Source organism: Microcaecilia unicolor, chromosome 9, assembly GCF_901765095.1.
Source record: "Microcaecilia unicolor chromosome 9, aMicUni1.1, whole genome shotgun sequence".
NCBI classification, from domain to species: Eukaryota; Metazoa; Chordata; class Amphibia; order Gymnophiona; family Siphonopidae; genus Microcaecilia; species Microcaecilia unicolor.
In genome coordinates this window covers 208,044,544-208,061,592 of record NC_044039.1, presented here as the reverse complement: position 1 = coordinate 208,061,592, position 17,049 = coordinate 208,044,544, and the positions used below count along the sequence as shown (strand labels likewise).

The following is a 17,049-nucleotide window of genomic DNA, read 5'->3' as shown; positions in this document are numbered from 1 at the left end:
AGGGCACAGACCGTAGAAGTCTGCACAGCACTGGCCTTGTTCCCCAACTTCTGAAGCTGAAGTTGAAATCTGTCCAGCCACGTTCAAAGCACAGACTGTAGAAGTTTGCCCAGTACTGGCTTTGCTTCCCAATTACCGGAGTTGCTTCCTAAGCTTCTTTGGATCCATTCCATCTAAACAGGATTTCTTTGTGTTTATCCCACACATTTTGATGAATTCCATTACCGCTTTCATCTCCACCACCTCCCGCGGGAGGCGATTCCATGTATCTACCACCCTCTCGGTGAAAAAATACTTCCTGACACTATTCCCAAGTCTGCCCCCTTTCAACCTCAATTCATGTCCTCTAGTTCTATTGCCTTCCCATCTCTGAAAAAAGTTTGTTTGCGGATTAATACAGATGTTCAAATATTTGAAAAGGTATCGTATTACCCACTTCTCCTTTTCTCCAGGTTATACATGTTCAGGTCAGTAAGTCTCTCCTTGTACCTCTTGCAATCCAAATCCCGTACCATTTTCATCACTTTTCTTTGAACCACTTCAAGTCTTTTTACATCCTTACTGTAATTCTTTGTATGCCAACTCCCTTTATACTCATTAAAACGTCTACAGCTGATTCAATCCACAGCCATCAAAATGAATCATTGAGCACTATCACATCACCCCCCCTCCCCTACTCGGGCTCGAACATTGGCTCCCCATAAACCTCCTGTGTCCACTTCAAACTGCTCATGATCTTTAAAGGGTGCTTTCCCAATGCTCCTGCCTACTTAAATTGTTGATCCTTTATTCCCCACTTGACACTTCGCCTGTTAGATTGCAAGCTCTTTTGAGCAGGGACTGTCCTTTGTTGTTAAACTGTACAGCGCTGCGTAACCCTAGTAGTGCTCTAGAAATGTTAAGTAGTAGTAGTATATCTCCTCTGCATTCCATCCTTCTCTGCTCTCCACCTTTCGCTTTCCCGTGACACTTCTTTTAGATATTTAGGTCCTAAACTCTGGAATGCCCTTCTCTTCATCTTTCAGAACTGCTATGCCTTTACAGTCATTTAAGACTCATCTCTTTCCTGCACCGTTTGCTTCAGCTTCTCTTAGCCTTCTCCTCTCCCCCCCCCTCCTCCATTTGCCCCTGCCCATCCTCCCTGCCCTCTTCCAACCCCCACTGTCAGCACAGGAGCATGTAGTTTTAATTGTTGTCGTCAACCAGTTAAGTCGCCTGCCCAGGATCAATTTGTGGTATATCAAAAGTCTGAAATAATAAATAGTTGTTATGCATTAGCCGACCTCAACTAGTGACTCCTGGGTTCCAAGGTACCCATCTTCCAGAAGAAAATAGTCAATGTGCCTCTAGCCAGTCCATTCCCAGCTGAGAGTCCGATGCAGACCTTCAAATATTTGAAAGGTATTAATCTACAAACAAACCTTTTCCAGAGACGAGAAGGTGGTAGAAGTAGAGGACATGATTTGAGGTTGCAGGGGGGCAGACTCAGGAATGTCAGGAAGTACTTTTTCATGGAGAGGGTAGTAATATACCTGGAATGTCAACCCGTGGGAGGTGGTGGAGATGAAAATGGTAACAGAATTCAAAAATGCGTGGGATAAACAAAAGAATCCTGTATGGAAAAAGGATGGAACCAAACGAACATAGCAGTGTTAGATGGCAACTCCAGTAATTGGGAAGAAAAGCCAGTACTGGGCAGATTTCTACGGTCCGGGCAGATCTGGATGGGCTGGAGTGGGGCTTCAATGACAGCTTCATTAGTTGGGGAACAAGGCCAATGCTAGGCAGACTGCTACAGTCTGTGCCCCAAAAATGGCAAGCACAAATCAAGATCAACCATGCGTATGCAGTACTGCATCATACCCTATGCCGAGTATATCTTGTTTGGGAAGACTGGATGGACTGTACAGGTCTTTATCTGCCATCATCTACTATGTTATATGTTACTATACACGTTAACGCTGTGTTTCGATGGCTAAGTGCACATCTTCTAAGACAAATGCATGCCGATACGGGAAGCTAATCATATGCAAATTCAAAGTGCACAGAATTTATACGCCAATCAGGGTAAGGCTACCCATAACAAGGTTCTGCACCAGGAGCAGCTTGTTTTGTACAAATCTGAGCAAAACGAGAAGTGTCAGCACATCTGCACATGTGTTGAAGTGTTATTCTGGGGATAAATTTCTTGTGCATAAACATTTTTGTGTTGCTAACATTTATGCAAACATTCCAGTACATGTGCAGATGAACTTTTCTGCTCAGACCCGTGTGTAGAACCATCACTTTAGTCTGTCTTAGAGAAGTTATAGGTACTGCTATGCTCACAGAAAAAATAAAAATACAAAAATCGGCATTAAATCCTCTCAACTAATCACTCCATACCTCCCCAGACTTAGCATTCAAGTTCTAGTATTGTGCTCACTTTAAAAGTCTTCTACATACGTCTCTGTATTATTGCCAAATAGCCGATAGCCTCATTAGCATTTATTTTAATATGCTCGCCAGTGTCCTACACACAGAATTACGCAGTACTATCTTCTGGGTGAAACTTCTCTGCAGCCATAAAATTATGCGCAGACATCTCTCCAACCATGCGCTTCCGCCCACACTAGCTTCTACATCAGCCCTTGAGTCTTCTATTCCTGATAACCTTCCTGGTAACCTCAGAGGTATATACACATAATTCTTTATACATTTTTTATATTTTAAGTTTCTTTGATTCTATCTATTTGATTCTAATTTAATTGTAACTGTATCACCTCTGATCTGGCATTAGTTATCAGTGCATTGTAAGCCACTTTGAGCCTGCAAAACTGTGGGGGAAATGTGGGGTATAAATGTACAAATAAATAAATATATTTTGGCATATACTATATATGTGTGTAACTTGTAACTTGTATACACATACATGGTTTTTGATAAAAAGTTTGTATGGCCTGATATGAACTGTGGAATGTTTTATAATGTTCTAACACTTTTATTCTGGATGTACTTCATGGTTTCCTTTTTATGTTTATTCACTTTGGATACACAACATGATGGTGTCTAACTATGGTTGATTTAAAGGAATTTAAAGCTAAATTCATCTTAAAGATAGATTGCAAATGTGGTTTTATATTCCCACAATATGTATGTTTCTTCTACTCCTTTTTAATGGATGTATATTTTTTTTATGTTTGTCATTTTTTTTTTCAATTTTCCTTTTATTTAATTACATGCATGTTTATCAGATTTTAAAGTTTTCACTTTCATTTTATTTTACTTACATTGTACAATTTTATGTTTTAACTTAGATTTTATAGACTCCTGAGGCAGGCCAGTTGGCCGAAACACAGCCGTGTCGAGTCTTTACAGTGACATAAACTTGGCTTTACCAAGCATTGTCAAGAGACTTATTTTTGAGTCATCTTCGCTGTTTCCAGTGAACTATCCTCAAGTGGCATAGTGGGGACCAGGCCCAGGGCAGGCTTGAGTATTTCTACCCTGCCTCTGACCTTCCTGCCTGCTGCTTCAGTCTTGTTTTCTTATTCTGTCATGCATTAGGTTCCTGTTTTTGCCTTGCTCCCCAATGCCTCAATTATTCATTTATTGGGATTTAAGCCAAGCTTCTTCTCAAACTCTTTGCTTTCAGTAAATCTTGTTTGTCCTTTTTTTTTTTTTTTGTTGGATGCACTTCTTGGAGGTACAGCGACATTAAAGATTTACCTTGAATTTATTTGATTTGAATTTATTTGATTACATTTGTATCCCGCGCTTTCCCACTCATAGCAGGCTCAATGCGGCTTACATATTATATACAGGTACTTATTTGTACCTGGGGCAATGGAGGGTTAAGTGACTTGCCCAGAGTCACAAGGAGCTGCCTGTGCCTGAAGTGGGAATTGAACTCAGTTCCTCAGGACCAAAGTCCACCACTCTAACCACTAGGCCAATCCTAGTTCTCATCTTTTTCTCTTGTCTAGTACTCAAGTCTTGAGAGTCCCCACCTAACAGCTGCCCACACCCCCACTAAGTACTCTTAACAGAATGAGCCAGCCAAAGTAAAGGTACTGACAGATCAACAGTCACCTAGATTAAAAAAAAAAAAAGCTGACAGAACTCAGCAAAATCTAAGTGACCAGAGCAGCTTAAATAGAGATGCCAAGTTACCTAGTTCCAGAGGGGAGACCTTTTGGCTAGACTTTAATCTTACATCCCAAAGCAGTGCGGGATTTGTAGCCCCTGATTCTAACCAATTAAAATCCACTTTCACAACCTATGTAGCAAAAGACTTATCCTCCTATGCATCCAGCTTCTCCTTCTTGGGCAGCCAGCTTTGGAACGCTCTACCAAGATCCATCTGAGCAATGAACGACTATCTACCCTTTAGAAAAATGTTGAAAACCCATCTCTTCAAGCAAGCTTACCCAAACGTCCCGAATTAACCTTATAAACCCACCATCATGATTCCTATTCTGACGATAATTATATCTTAGACTGTTTTCCAATCTCCTTCATGCTCATCCCCTAGTCCTTTCTTTGCCATCTTACCTACATCATACCCCTCCATTCCCTTTTGCCTATCCTATCCTTGTTGCACCTTTCCAGGTTGATCTTATATATTCTTAGGTCTTCCTATTACTATGTTTAATACAGTTGTAATATTCTCCCTCAGGACTTTGTAATTTTATATATTATGTAAGCCGCATTGAACCTGCTATGTGTGGGAAAGCACGGGGTACAAATTGTAATAAATAAATAAGGTAGAAAAAGTTTTCGGAACCTTGTGGAAGCCAGAGCCAGGCCCCAGTTGTTTTAAACTGACGTTAAGATAGTGCACATTGTGACTTGGGGGCCTGGCAGGAGACAGGCCTATGGGCAAATTGGAAATAGTCTCTTGAAAGTCTACAATTTACCACAACTGTGAAGTAAATGTGCTTTGGCATATTTATTTACTGTTACTTACATCCAACATGATCTGCATTCCATTATTCAGTTCTACATGGCTTACATTTGAGAAAAAATTAGATTCACACCATTTACAGAGCTAAATTATATGACAATGTGAAGCAACAGAGAAGTTTACAGTAATATTGCTCAAAGACACCAGCAGAATAATCATTTCGGTTCAGAAACATTGACTCATTACAGTTAGTGTAGAAACTAACTGAAAAGCCTTTAGGAATTTGCAGAAAGTAGCTAGAGATACGTTTTTATTTCAGTTGGAATGGAATTTCACCATTTGACACCTAAATGTGAGTACATTAAAGAGTTATTTTGCTTTTAAACCTTTGTATGGGGCCATGTCTGTGGAGAGTCTGCACCCAACCCTCCTTATCATATTGTGGCCGAGGTGGGACTGCACTTCCTTGAGTAAAAAGACATATCCATTAACCTCCAGAGCTGTGGACCTTACTACTATGGCACAGAAGCATACATTTAGGCTAAAGGGATTAGCCCTGCCCATGAGAGGGACCCGAAGAAGTTTAGTCAGAGCTGGACAGACAGGATTTTTTTTTTTTTGGCATTTAAATTCTGTGCACTAGTAGGGAAAGCATGATAAGCCAGAATGAAAGGCTAGGCCCCGCACCGAGATTTTCAGGGGAAGGACTGTATTGATTTATTTATTGCATTTGTATCCCACATTTTCCCACCTCTTTGCAGGCTCAATGTGGCTTACATTACATCATGAATAGTGGAAATATGTAAGAAAATATACATTTAGTATTGCATAAGGATCTTGGGTAACATGATAATGATAAAGCAGGATGATAGAATAACAAGCAAATATCGTGAGGCAGTTCTGGATATATGTGTAAGGGTTCACATTTGTTGATCTTTGTGGTATGCCTTGTCAAAGAGATGTGTCTTCAGTAGTTTGCGGAAGTTGGTTAGTTCATAGATCTTTTTTTTAAGTTGCGCGGCAGTGCGTTCCAGAATTGTGTGTTCAAGTAGGAAAAGGTTGACGCATGCGTTAGTTTGTATTTTAGACCTTTGCAGTTGGGGAAGTGAAGATTAAGGAATGTGCGGGATGACTTTTTAGCGTTCCTGGGTGGCAAGTCTATCAGGTTTGACGTGTAGGCTGGAGCGTCTCCGTGAATGATTTTGTGAACTAGGGTACATATTTTGATGCGTTCTTTAAGTGGTAGCCAGTGTAGTTTTTCTCATAGGGGTTTAGCACTTTCATATTTTGTTTTTCCGAATACGAGTCTAGCTGCAGTGTTCCGGGCTGTCTAAAGTTGATAGTGTCTGGGTCCTTGGGTTGGAGGGAAAGATGTAATTTTGAAGAGGCATAAGAGCGGGGTTAAGAATAAAGACCTTCATGTTTATGAAACTAAGAGGGTAAAGAGGGTTGGGAGAAGAGGGTAAAGAGGGTTGGGAGAAGGGATACAAGGAAATAGCTGGAAAAAGAGTAGAAATTGTTGTTATATCGGACATTATAAATCAGAAACTTGCAATGCATTTTGTCCCAACAGAAGTCACCAATAAACGATTTCAAAGATTGCCACTGGGGATATAAAGCCACACGTCAGCAGACCAATGCTCCTAGGCTTCAAAAATAAATAATGCCAGCTTTGAGCCACATAGCACTACTGTGTAAGTCTTTCTCTTGGGTCAGAGCAAATACCTCAAAGCTCTGATTGAATCCTTCAAACTAAAAACTACTACTAGATGTACACAGCGCTGTACACTTGAATATGAAAAGACAGTCCCTGCTCAACAGAGCTTACAACCTAATCAGGACAGAAACAGGACAAATAAGGGAATTACTAAGGTGGGAATAATTTATTTATTTGTTGCATTTGTATCCCACATTTTCCCACCTATTTGCAGGCTCAATGTGGCTTACATAGTGCAGTAGTGGCAATACTTCACTTTGTAATGACAGATAATGATCAGAATTGACAGACTTATTGGGGGTCAAGGGGAAAGTAAGTTAAGTCCAATACAAACATTTATATTGTTGTGTTTGCGTGGTTAAGGCATTTAGGTTGGGTCATTTGAGTATGCCTTTTCGAACAAGTTAGTCTTTAGGCGTTTCAAGTCAATATGGGGAACTAGGCAGGGATGCCCCCCCCCCCCCTTAGAGGGAATAAAAGTGGGAAACAAATAATACCATATCAGTATGTTTGCGGATGACATTATTATACGCGACCCGTGCTGACTGAAATATGAGTATTCCCCCAGATTCTATATAGTGCGACTTAAGTTGTGCGTGCAAATCCAGTCGTATTCTGGATTTGCATGTGCAACTTAATTAGTTAACAAGCCAATCAGTGCTGATAATTGCGGCTTGACACAAATTGGCGTTAATAAGAATTTACAAGCAGGACTGTAATAAAACATACATTGGTATTGAACAAGTGAATAGGGGTCAGGAGTTAAAAGCAGCATCACAAAGGTAGGATTTTACATCATTTATTTATAATTTTTCATTTTACAAGGGTCACTTGCAAACAGTAATACAGAGATGACTGCACATTAATACAAGATAAGAAGAAAACAATCCCAACTAGATATATGGATTATATACAATCTTTCTCTTTCTTAGACCACAAAGTGAAGAAAAATAGGGAGAGTGAGATAAGACAAGGAGATCAATTAAACAGAAAAAAGAAAATATGGTATTAACCTGATTATCCCCAGATATTACTCATCTAATTCATTATTCCACATTTTTTTTTGTTACATTTGTACCCCGCGCTTTCCCACTCATGGCAGGCTCAATGCGGCTTACATGGGGCAATGGAGGGTTAAGTGACTTGCCCAGAGTCACAAGGAGCTGCCTGTGCCTGAAGTGGGAATCGAACTCAGTTCCTCAGTTTCCCAGGACCAAAATCCACCACCCTAACCACTAGGCCAATCCTCCACTGTTGCTACTATTTGAGATTCTACATGGAATGTTGCTATTCCACTAGCAACATTCCATGTAGAAGTCGGCCCTTGCAGATCACCAATGTGGCCACGCAGGCTTCTGCGAGTCTGACATCCTGCACGTACGTGCAGGACGTCAGACTCACAAAGGCCTGCGCAGCCTTCTACATGGAATGTTGCTAGTGGAATAGCAACATTCCATGTAGAAACTCCAATAGTAGCAACATTCCATGTAGAATCTCCAATATTTTATTTTTGTTACATTTGTACCCCGCGCCTTCCCACTCATGGCAGGCTCAATGTGGCTTACATGGGGCAATGGAGGGTTAAGTGACTTGCCCAGAGTTACAAGGAGCCGCCTGTGCCTGAAGTGGGAATCGAACTCAGTTCCTCAGTTTCCCAGGACCAAAGTCCACCACCCTAACCACTAGGCCACTCCTCCACTCCACACTGATCATCTGGTTGGCTTCTTCAAGACCAAATACGGTGTATAGTCAATTCATTTCATTGAGAACATACTTATTATTCTCTCTCTTTTAAAAACCAGAAATTATTTAATACATATACTTAAGACTCTAATTCAAATCCCACTGATTAAAGCAATCCCAGTTTTCACAGGCTTCACTCCTTTCGAAGTAATAATTAAGGAAATATTTCTGAGGAATAAAGGTAGGATTTTAGTCTAGATTTTAAGACGTCCAGAGATGGAGCTTGACCAATGGCTCAGGAAGTCTATTCCAGGCATACGGTGCAGAAAGATAAAATGAACAGAGTGGAGTTGGCAGTGGGGAGAAGGGTATAGATAAGAGAGAGTTACCCAATGAACGGAGCTCCCGGGGAGGAGTGTAGGGAGAAATAAGAGTGGAGAGGAACTGAGGAACTGCAGAGCGAACACATAAGTCAGTATGAGGAGTTTGAACTGTATGTGAAAATGGATAGGAAGCCAATGAAGTGACTTGAAGAAAGGGCCAATATGAGAATAGCAACAATGGCGGAATATAAGTCATGCAGCATAATTCTGAACAAATTGAAGGGGAAAGAGATGGTTTAATGGGAGACCTGTGAGAAGCAAGTTGCAATAGTCTAAACGAGAGGTGATAAAAGCGTGGATAAGGGTTTTAGTAGTGTGCTCAGAAAGGAAAGGACAAATTTTGGTGATATTATAGAGAAAGAAACGACAGGTTGTAGAAGTCTGTTGAATATGTGCAGAGAAAGAGAGAGAGGAGTTGTCGAAGATGACCCCAAGGTTATGTGATGATGAGACAGGGAGGATGAGAGTACTATCCACACAAATAGAGAATGGGGGATGAGGAGAGGTTGGTTTAGGGGGAAAGATAAGAAGCTCAGTCTTGGTCATGTTTAGTTACAGATGGCGGCGAGACATCCAGGCAGCTATGTCAGACAGGCTACAACCCCAAACTCAACTTCAAAAAGATCACATTACTTCTTCCACTGTTCTTTACTCGAAGAACTAGGGGTATGCAGCCCAAAGTATTTTCATTTCTTTATGGAAATTTTCAGTTTTTTTCTTTGGTTAGTTTCAAGAGTAATATTGTTAATGGAGCACACTTTCTAAAAATACTCACTTTTTACGACAGCAAACATTTCAGGTGGGTTTATTTTCCTGTCATTTCGGGGAAAAACAGAACAGGAAAAGTAGGAAATGTCAAATCACCTCTGTGTCGTGGAAAATTCCAGCTTTAAAAGTAGAAATGCTGCAGCTACACAGGAGTTGTGGAGTTGGAGTCAGAGTTGGAAGCAATTTTGGGTGGAGTTGGATTTAATAAAATGTACTTTAACATAGTAAATGTAAGTTATATTAACAATACTCGAGATCCAGAACAGTACAGTTAAGGCTTAATATCAGGAGGAGTTCAGAGCTGGACAGTAGAAAAAGAGGTGGAGTCAGACATACGCCAGGCCCCCTCCCTGCCCATCTTCAAATCTCTGCTTAAAACCCACCTCTTCAACGTCGCCTTCGGCACCTAACCTCTACACCTCTACCCAGGAAATCTAGACTGCCCCAACTTGACATTTCGTTCTTTAGATTGTAAGCTCCTTTGAGCAGGGACCGTCCTTCTTTGTTTATTTTGTACAGCGCTGCGTAACCCTAGTAGCGCTCTAGAAATGTTAAGTAGTAGTAGTAGTAGAGAGAAAGTTCCGAAATCTCCGCTCACAGGACAAATCCCTCCTCTACCACCGCCAACTCCAGGCTCCGCCCTTTCTGCCTCGCCTTACCCTATGCTTGGAATAAACTCCCTGAGCCCATACGTCAGGCCCCCTCCCTGCCCATCTTCAAATGTTTAGTAGTTTATTATCTTTTTTTTTTTTTTGCTTATATCTAAAATCACTAATGTAATTATTAGACCTTAAAATGTAGTTTTTAAAGCTATTTATAGATCGGTTTAAAATAAGGTGTCCATCAAGGGCTATCCTTTTATTTTCTCCAGCCTAGCCAGAGTAATTAGGCAAGAACTGTTGTAGACAGATTCCTTCATACCTTTTCTTTTTTTTTCTTTTTTTTTTTTAACATTGATATCGTACAATCATACAAGTCACCATTTGTCACATAGTGAAAAGGAAAAACAATCCAATATCAGAGAAGAAATAAATCAATAAACCACAAGAAAAATAAAACACTTTGCACTCAATAAAAGGTAACCGATTCACGAATCAGGGGAGCAAAAAAAAAAAGGGAAAAAACAATTTAGAACACCAAATATAAGATGTAAGTCCAGAGCTATCTCTGGACTATCTAAACAGCAAACACTAACCAACAGTGGCACAGCTTCCGATGGAATCTTCAAAACCTATATGATTCCACCTGTAGAAATGGTGAAAAAGAATTTTAAAGGGGGGTCTGGGAAAGTTTAGGAATCCTTAAGTTATTCCTCCAGAAACTCTAGCAGAAAACCTCAGCAGAGAAAAACTGACCTGATAGACAGCATCCCAAAGAGACTCTAAACAGTGTTGCCAGGTGGAAAATTTTTTTCCCACCCAATCCAGCACAAAAACCGCCCAAAACCCGCCCAAACTCAAACCCCGCCCCTGACACCCCCACCCCCGCGTCATCAACCCCGCCCCCGCCGTCATCAACCCCGCCCCCGCCGTCACCGGCCCCGCCTCCCCCGTCATCGGCCCCGCCTCCCCGTCACTAACCCCGCCCAAAAACGTCATTAACCCCGCCCCCCGCAGCCGAAAAAGCAGCCCAAAAAACCGCCCTGAAGCCCAAAAAGCAGCCCAAAAAACCGCAACCCGCCGCGGGCAAAAATTTCCCGCGGCGGGTCGCGGAAAACCGCCCAATTGGGCGGTAAAACCGCCCACCTGGCAACACTGACTCTAAAGGTCACCACAGCTGGTCTTTCCCTCCTACTTAGCAAGCGTGGGGGGAGGGGCCTCTGCCCACACACATCACCTGGCACAGTTCGGGTCTCCATTACCAGTGACCCTCCAGGACCGAGACAAACCTGCAACAAGGTCAGGAGACCCATCTCATGCTGCTGGGGGAAGTCTGGTCACTCATCTAGCCCCAGACCTATATCAGGAGTCAGCAGCAATGGGAGCCAAGCCTACTTTCCATGGTCAACACTCACTGCTAGGAGCCAATCTGGCCTCTCCCTCTCCAGCACACCACTGCCTTTATCCTGGATATTCAATGTCAGGACGTTTCCAGCGACCAGCATTGAATATACAGATTTTTTATTTTTTTTTACTGCCAAAAAACAAACCGGTTAAGCCAATATTCAGCGCTAACTGGTTAACTTTATAGCAGTAAAAGATAGGCCTGCTGAACATAGCCAGTTAACCGCTGGATATCTGCGCCTAACTGGCTATGTTGCATGATATAGCTAGTTAGCAGCCAGCTGCTAACAGAAGATATTTAGTGGGAGCTAACCTGTTATCTCCCACTGAATATCTGCAGTTAAGCGTTGCTATGCTATTTAACCGGTCAGCGGCCGTGTCTGGCCAGTTAAATAGCTCTGAATGTCGAGGGGGAGGGGGGGGAATAGCGCCCACCCATAATGTCAGGTCCGGCTATACCACTGCAATAGCCTACTGGTTAGAGGAAAGGCTATGAACCAGAGACCAGGGTTCAAATCCCACTGACACGCCTTCTGACCTTGGCAAGTCACTTAACCCTCACACTGCCTCAAGCCCTTTGGGAAATACCTACTGTAAGCGTGGATGTTAAAGTCCCCAAGGATATTGGAAGGGGATGAGGGATTAAGAAAGAAGGAGAGCCAGGTTGCTGCACCTTATGCCTGGAACCGTCTTCCTGAACCCATACGTCTAGCTCCATCTCTACCTGTTTTTAAATCTATGTTGAAAACTCACCTTTTCACTACTGCCTTTGGCCCCTAACCGTTACTCATTTGCTCTCCTCCTTCCCTGTTCCTCTTTACCCTGTAATTCCCTTGCCCGCAATGTCTTGTCTGTCTGTTTTACATAGATTGTAAGCTCTTTGAGCAGGGACTGTCTCTCTATGTAAAATGTTCAGCGCTGCGTGAGTCTGGCAGCGCTCTATAAATGCTATTAGTAGTAGTACCTGAATGTAACTTTCCCTGAACTACCACTAGAAAAGTGTGGGGTAGATACTTTAAATATATGTACAGTTTAAATTGTGCACTACATCCAAAATTAAGATAATGCGTTTTTTTAAACACAAACTGGACGTAACAAATAAAAGTTTAACGCACATTTTTAGCAGACACTTAAGCAGCTCCTGTGCTTTGCAAATTAACATGCAGGCATCGAGTACAGCTGCAGGAAAGGATGTGGTTTTAGAACTGTACTGAAGCATACAGCATAAGCAAGTTAAGTAGATACTTAAATATTTTTAAAATAATGAAGCCCCAGTCATACCACTAAATTTTCCTGCCTCCTCAACTTATGCACTCGGTATCTCTTCAGCATTCTTTAATAAAATGTTGCTTCTCTCATTTTAAGGCAGAAGAAAGGAAAAAGAATTTCATGATCCATTTTGCAAAACTGGTTAATGCAGTAAAAAATGTCATAAGGTCGCTGAAAGAAGTTAACATTTCAAGAAACTGGGAACATGTTGACACTTCCACAATATGCAGACAGCAAGACGACATATGGAGGGATTCCTGGAGAACATGACAGTTTCAAAGCATCTGCAGAGAGGACTGTCCTGAAATACTCGATCGACAGCATTTCATTTTCCTAGGGTATGTAAAATACTTACACAATTAGCAGAACAACTAAATTACTTTTTCCCTGCTCTGTTTTGTCACATGCCATTTCAGGTCAAACACCTGACTCAGGGAATCCAATCCTGTAGCTGATACAGTAAAACAAGACGGGTACCATTTCCTGGCATACAGAAACGCACTCTCATTACTGACAAAAATGCACAGTGGAACTTGTTATTAGAGAATGACACGCAAACTATGTCCCCGTCCCCAAGAGCTCTGTCCTCATCTGCACTAGCCTCTAACACTTAAATTTAAAATCATCTTTTTATTAAAGTCTAAAAAGGAACAATATTCTGTACAACTCTTGTTTATAAATCACAAGTAGAAAACGAGAATAACAGCAAGCAACTATAAATAACTCCCCCTCCCCAAGTCACCCTCTACCCTTCCAACCCCATTAGCTGACTTCTACTACCCCAAGAAACCCTAATCCACCCTGCTAAAATATCCAGGGGGACAAAATACAACCAAATACGCCCTAACAGGGGGGAGAAATATACCCTGTGAAGCACTGTTATGGTTTTTTGATCTTTGGATGAATAATATATCAACACTCTCAGGATTCAGTCTAACTCTCCAGTTTTCCATAGTCCTTCCCACAACAGAAAATGTCCTCTCAGAAGGCATGCTGGTAGCAGGAATGCACAGGAGCCCCCCCCCCCCCCCATGCAAGTTTTGACCAGCACTTTCGCTCATTTCTCCAAAAAAAAAACTCAAAACATAGTCATCTGCTTTAGAGAATGACGAGGACGGGACATTGTCTACTCGACACGCTTTTTAGGAGAATTTTACAGCAGGCACCTCATATTTATCAACCATTTATAATTTAACCATTTCATCTAATAACTTTGCCACCATTTCTAATATCCTTATTCCAGCAGTGAGCCATCACCACCTTAATTGTAATGCAGAGTGGGCATTTATGGCTCTAGGTAACAGGAACCTTGCTGTTCATCCCCCTTTTATTTATTTTTTTTTTTAACTGGCTTGGGCTGGGATCTAGTGTTTTTGTCACACTAGGCATAATATTTTTCCCAATTTTACATCACCACCTCCAAAATAACGTAATCAGTTGGGTCACTGCAGTAACCATCCTGGGCTGAAGATAATGTAGCCTGGCTCCCTTCAGAATGTATATTCATTGGCCTGACTCAAAAGTAGATGCCACTCTTGAAAAATGACCCCCCAGCTGTGAACACATAGCCAGCTCAAGCCTACCTGGGGAGCAGAAGTCTCAAGCAAGTAACAGAACCAGAACTGTCCACACGGTAGTGCACAGCACTTATTGATCCACACCGGCCTAGACCAAGACAAGACAGTAAGTGTAATAAGAACATAAGCGTTGCCATACTGGGACAGACAGAAGGTCCATCAAGCCCAGCATCCTATTTCCAACAGTGGCCAACCCTGGTTGCAAGAACCTGGCAAGATCATAAGTACATAAGTACATAAGTACATAAGTAGTGCCATACTGGGAAAGACCAAAGGTCCATCTAGCCCAGCATCCTGTCACCGACAGTGGCCAATCCAGGTCAAGGGCACCTGGCACGCTCCCCAAACGTAAAAACATTCCAGACAAGTTATACCTAAAAATGAGGAATTTTTCCAGTCCATTTAATAGCGGTCTATGGACTTGTCCTTTAGGAATCTATCTAACCCCTTTTTAAACTCCGTCAAGCTAACCGCCCGTACCACGTTCTCCGGCAATGAATTCCAGAGTCTAATTACACGTTGGGTGAAGAAAAATTTTCTCCGATTCGTTTTAAATTTACCACACTGTAGCTTCAACTCATGCCCTCTAGTCCTAGTATTTTTGGATAGCGTGAACAGTCGCTTCACATCCACCCGATCCATTCCACTCATTATTTTATACACTTCTATCATATCTCCCCTCAGCCGTCTCTTCTCCAAGCTGAAAAGCCCTAGCCTTCTCAGCCTCTCTTCATAGGAAAGTCGTCCCATCCCCACTATCATTTTCGTCGCCCTTCGCTGTACCTTTTCCAATTCTACTATATCTTTTTTGAGATACGGAGACCAGTACTGAACACAATACTCCAGGTGCGGTCGCACCATGGAGCGATACAACGGCATTATAACATCCGCACACCTGGACTCCATACCCTTCTTAATAACACCCAACATTCTATTCGCTTTCCTAGCCGCAGCAGCACACTGAGCAGAAGGTTTCAGCGTATCATCGACGACGACACCCAGATCCCTTTCTTGATCCGTAACTCCTAACGCGGAACCTTGCAAGACGTAGCTATAATTCGGGTTCCTCTTACCCACATGCATCACTTTGCACTTGTCAACATTGAACTTCATCTGCCACTTGCACGCCCATTCTCCCAGTCTCGCAAGGTCCTCCTGTAATCGTTCACATTCCTCCTGCGACTTGACGACCCTGAATAATTTTGTGTCATCGGCGAATTTAATTACCTCACTAGTTATTCCCATCTCTAGGTCATTTATAAATACATTAAAAGCAACGGACCCAGCACAGACCCCTGCGGGACCCCACTAACTACCCTCCTCCACTGAGAATACTGGCCACGCAATCCTACTCTCTGCTTCCTATCTTTCAACCAGTTCTTAATCCATAATAATACCCTACCTCCGATTCCATGACTCTGCAATTTCTTCAGGAGTCTTTCGTGCGGCACTTTGTCAAACGCCTTCTGAAAATCCAGATATACAATATCAACCGGCTCCCCATTGTCCACATGTTTGCTTACCCCCTCAAAAAAATGCATTAGATTGGTGAGGCAAGACTTCCCTTCACTAAATCCGTGCTGACTTTGTCTCATCCCAGAACAGTATAACAGATTTTATGCTGCTTATCCTAGAAAGCAGCCGTGGATTTTTCCAAGTCCATCTTAATAATGGCCTATGGATTTTTCTTGTAGGAAATTATCCAAACTTTTATTAAACCCTACTAAGCTAACTGCTTTTACCACATTCTCTGGCAACAAATTCCAGAGTTTAATTACATTTTGAGTGAATATTTTCTCCAGTTTGTTTTAAAATTTACTGCTTAGTAGCTTCATTGTGTGCCCCCGTGTCCTGTATTTTTTGGAAAAAGTAAACAAGTGATTCACCTCTACCCGTTCCACTCCACTCAGTATTTTATAGACCTCTATCATGTCCCCCCTTCAGCCGTCTTTTCTCCAAGCTGAAGAACCCTAACTTAGAGAAGTTGTCCTATTCCACTATACCTTTTTTGAGATGCGATGACCAGAATTGCACACACTGTCCTAGGTGCGGTCACACCATGGAACGATACAAAAGAATTGTAATATTCTTATTTTTTGCTTTCCATTCCTTTCCTAGTAGTTGACATTCTATTTGCTTTCTTAGCCGTCACTGCACATTGAGCAAAGGGTTTCAATGCATCAGCAACGACACCCAGATCCTTTTCCTGGCCAGTGACCCCTAATGTGGAACCTTGCATCATGTGGCTGTAGTTTTGGTTCCTCTTTCCCACGTGAATCACTTTGCACTTGCTCGCATTGCTGGTATTTGGACGCCCAACTCTCCCAGTCTAGTAAGGTCCTCTTGCAATTTAACAACTTCGAATAACTTGTCATCAGCAAATGTAATTACCTCGCTAGTCATTCCCATCTCTAGATCATTTATAAATGTTAAATAGTAGCAGTCCCAACACAGACCCCTGGAGAACCCCACCATCTACCCTTCTCCATCGAGAGTACTGTCCATTTAACCCTACTCTCTGTTTTCTATCTTTTAACCAATTTTTAATCCACAATAGGACACTACCTCCTATCCCATGACTCTCCAATTTCCTCAGGAGTCTTTCATGCCCAATGCCTTTTGAAAATCCAGATATACACAATATTGACCGGCTTGCCCTTATCCACATGTTTATTCACTCCTTTAAATAAATGTAGTAGATGGTGAGGCACGATTTCCCTCCACTAAATCCATGTTGGCGGCTTTGTCTCATTAATCCATGCTT

At 42.0% G+C, this 17,049-nt stretch overlaps 1 protein-coding gene across 1 annotated transcript in view; it reads right to left on the bottom strand.

Moving 5' to 3' along the window:
* CCDC88C (coiled-coil domain containing 88C) overlaps nucleotides 1-17,049 on the bottom strand; it is a 222,424-nt gene that overhangs the window by 192,706 nt on the left and 12,669 nt on the right. The gene's annotated exons all lie outside the window — the stretch shown is intronic.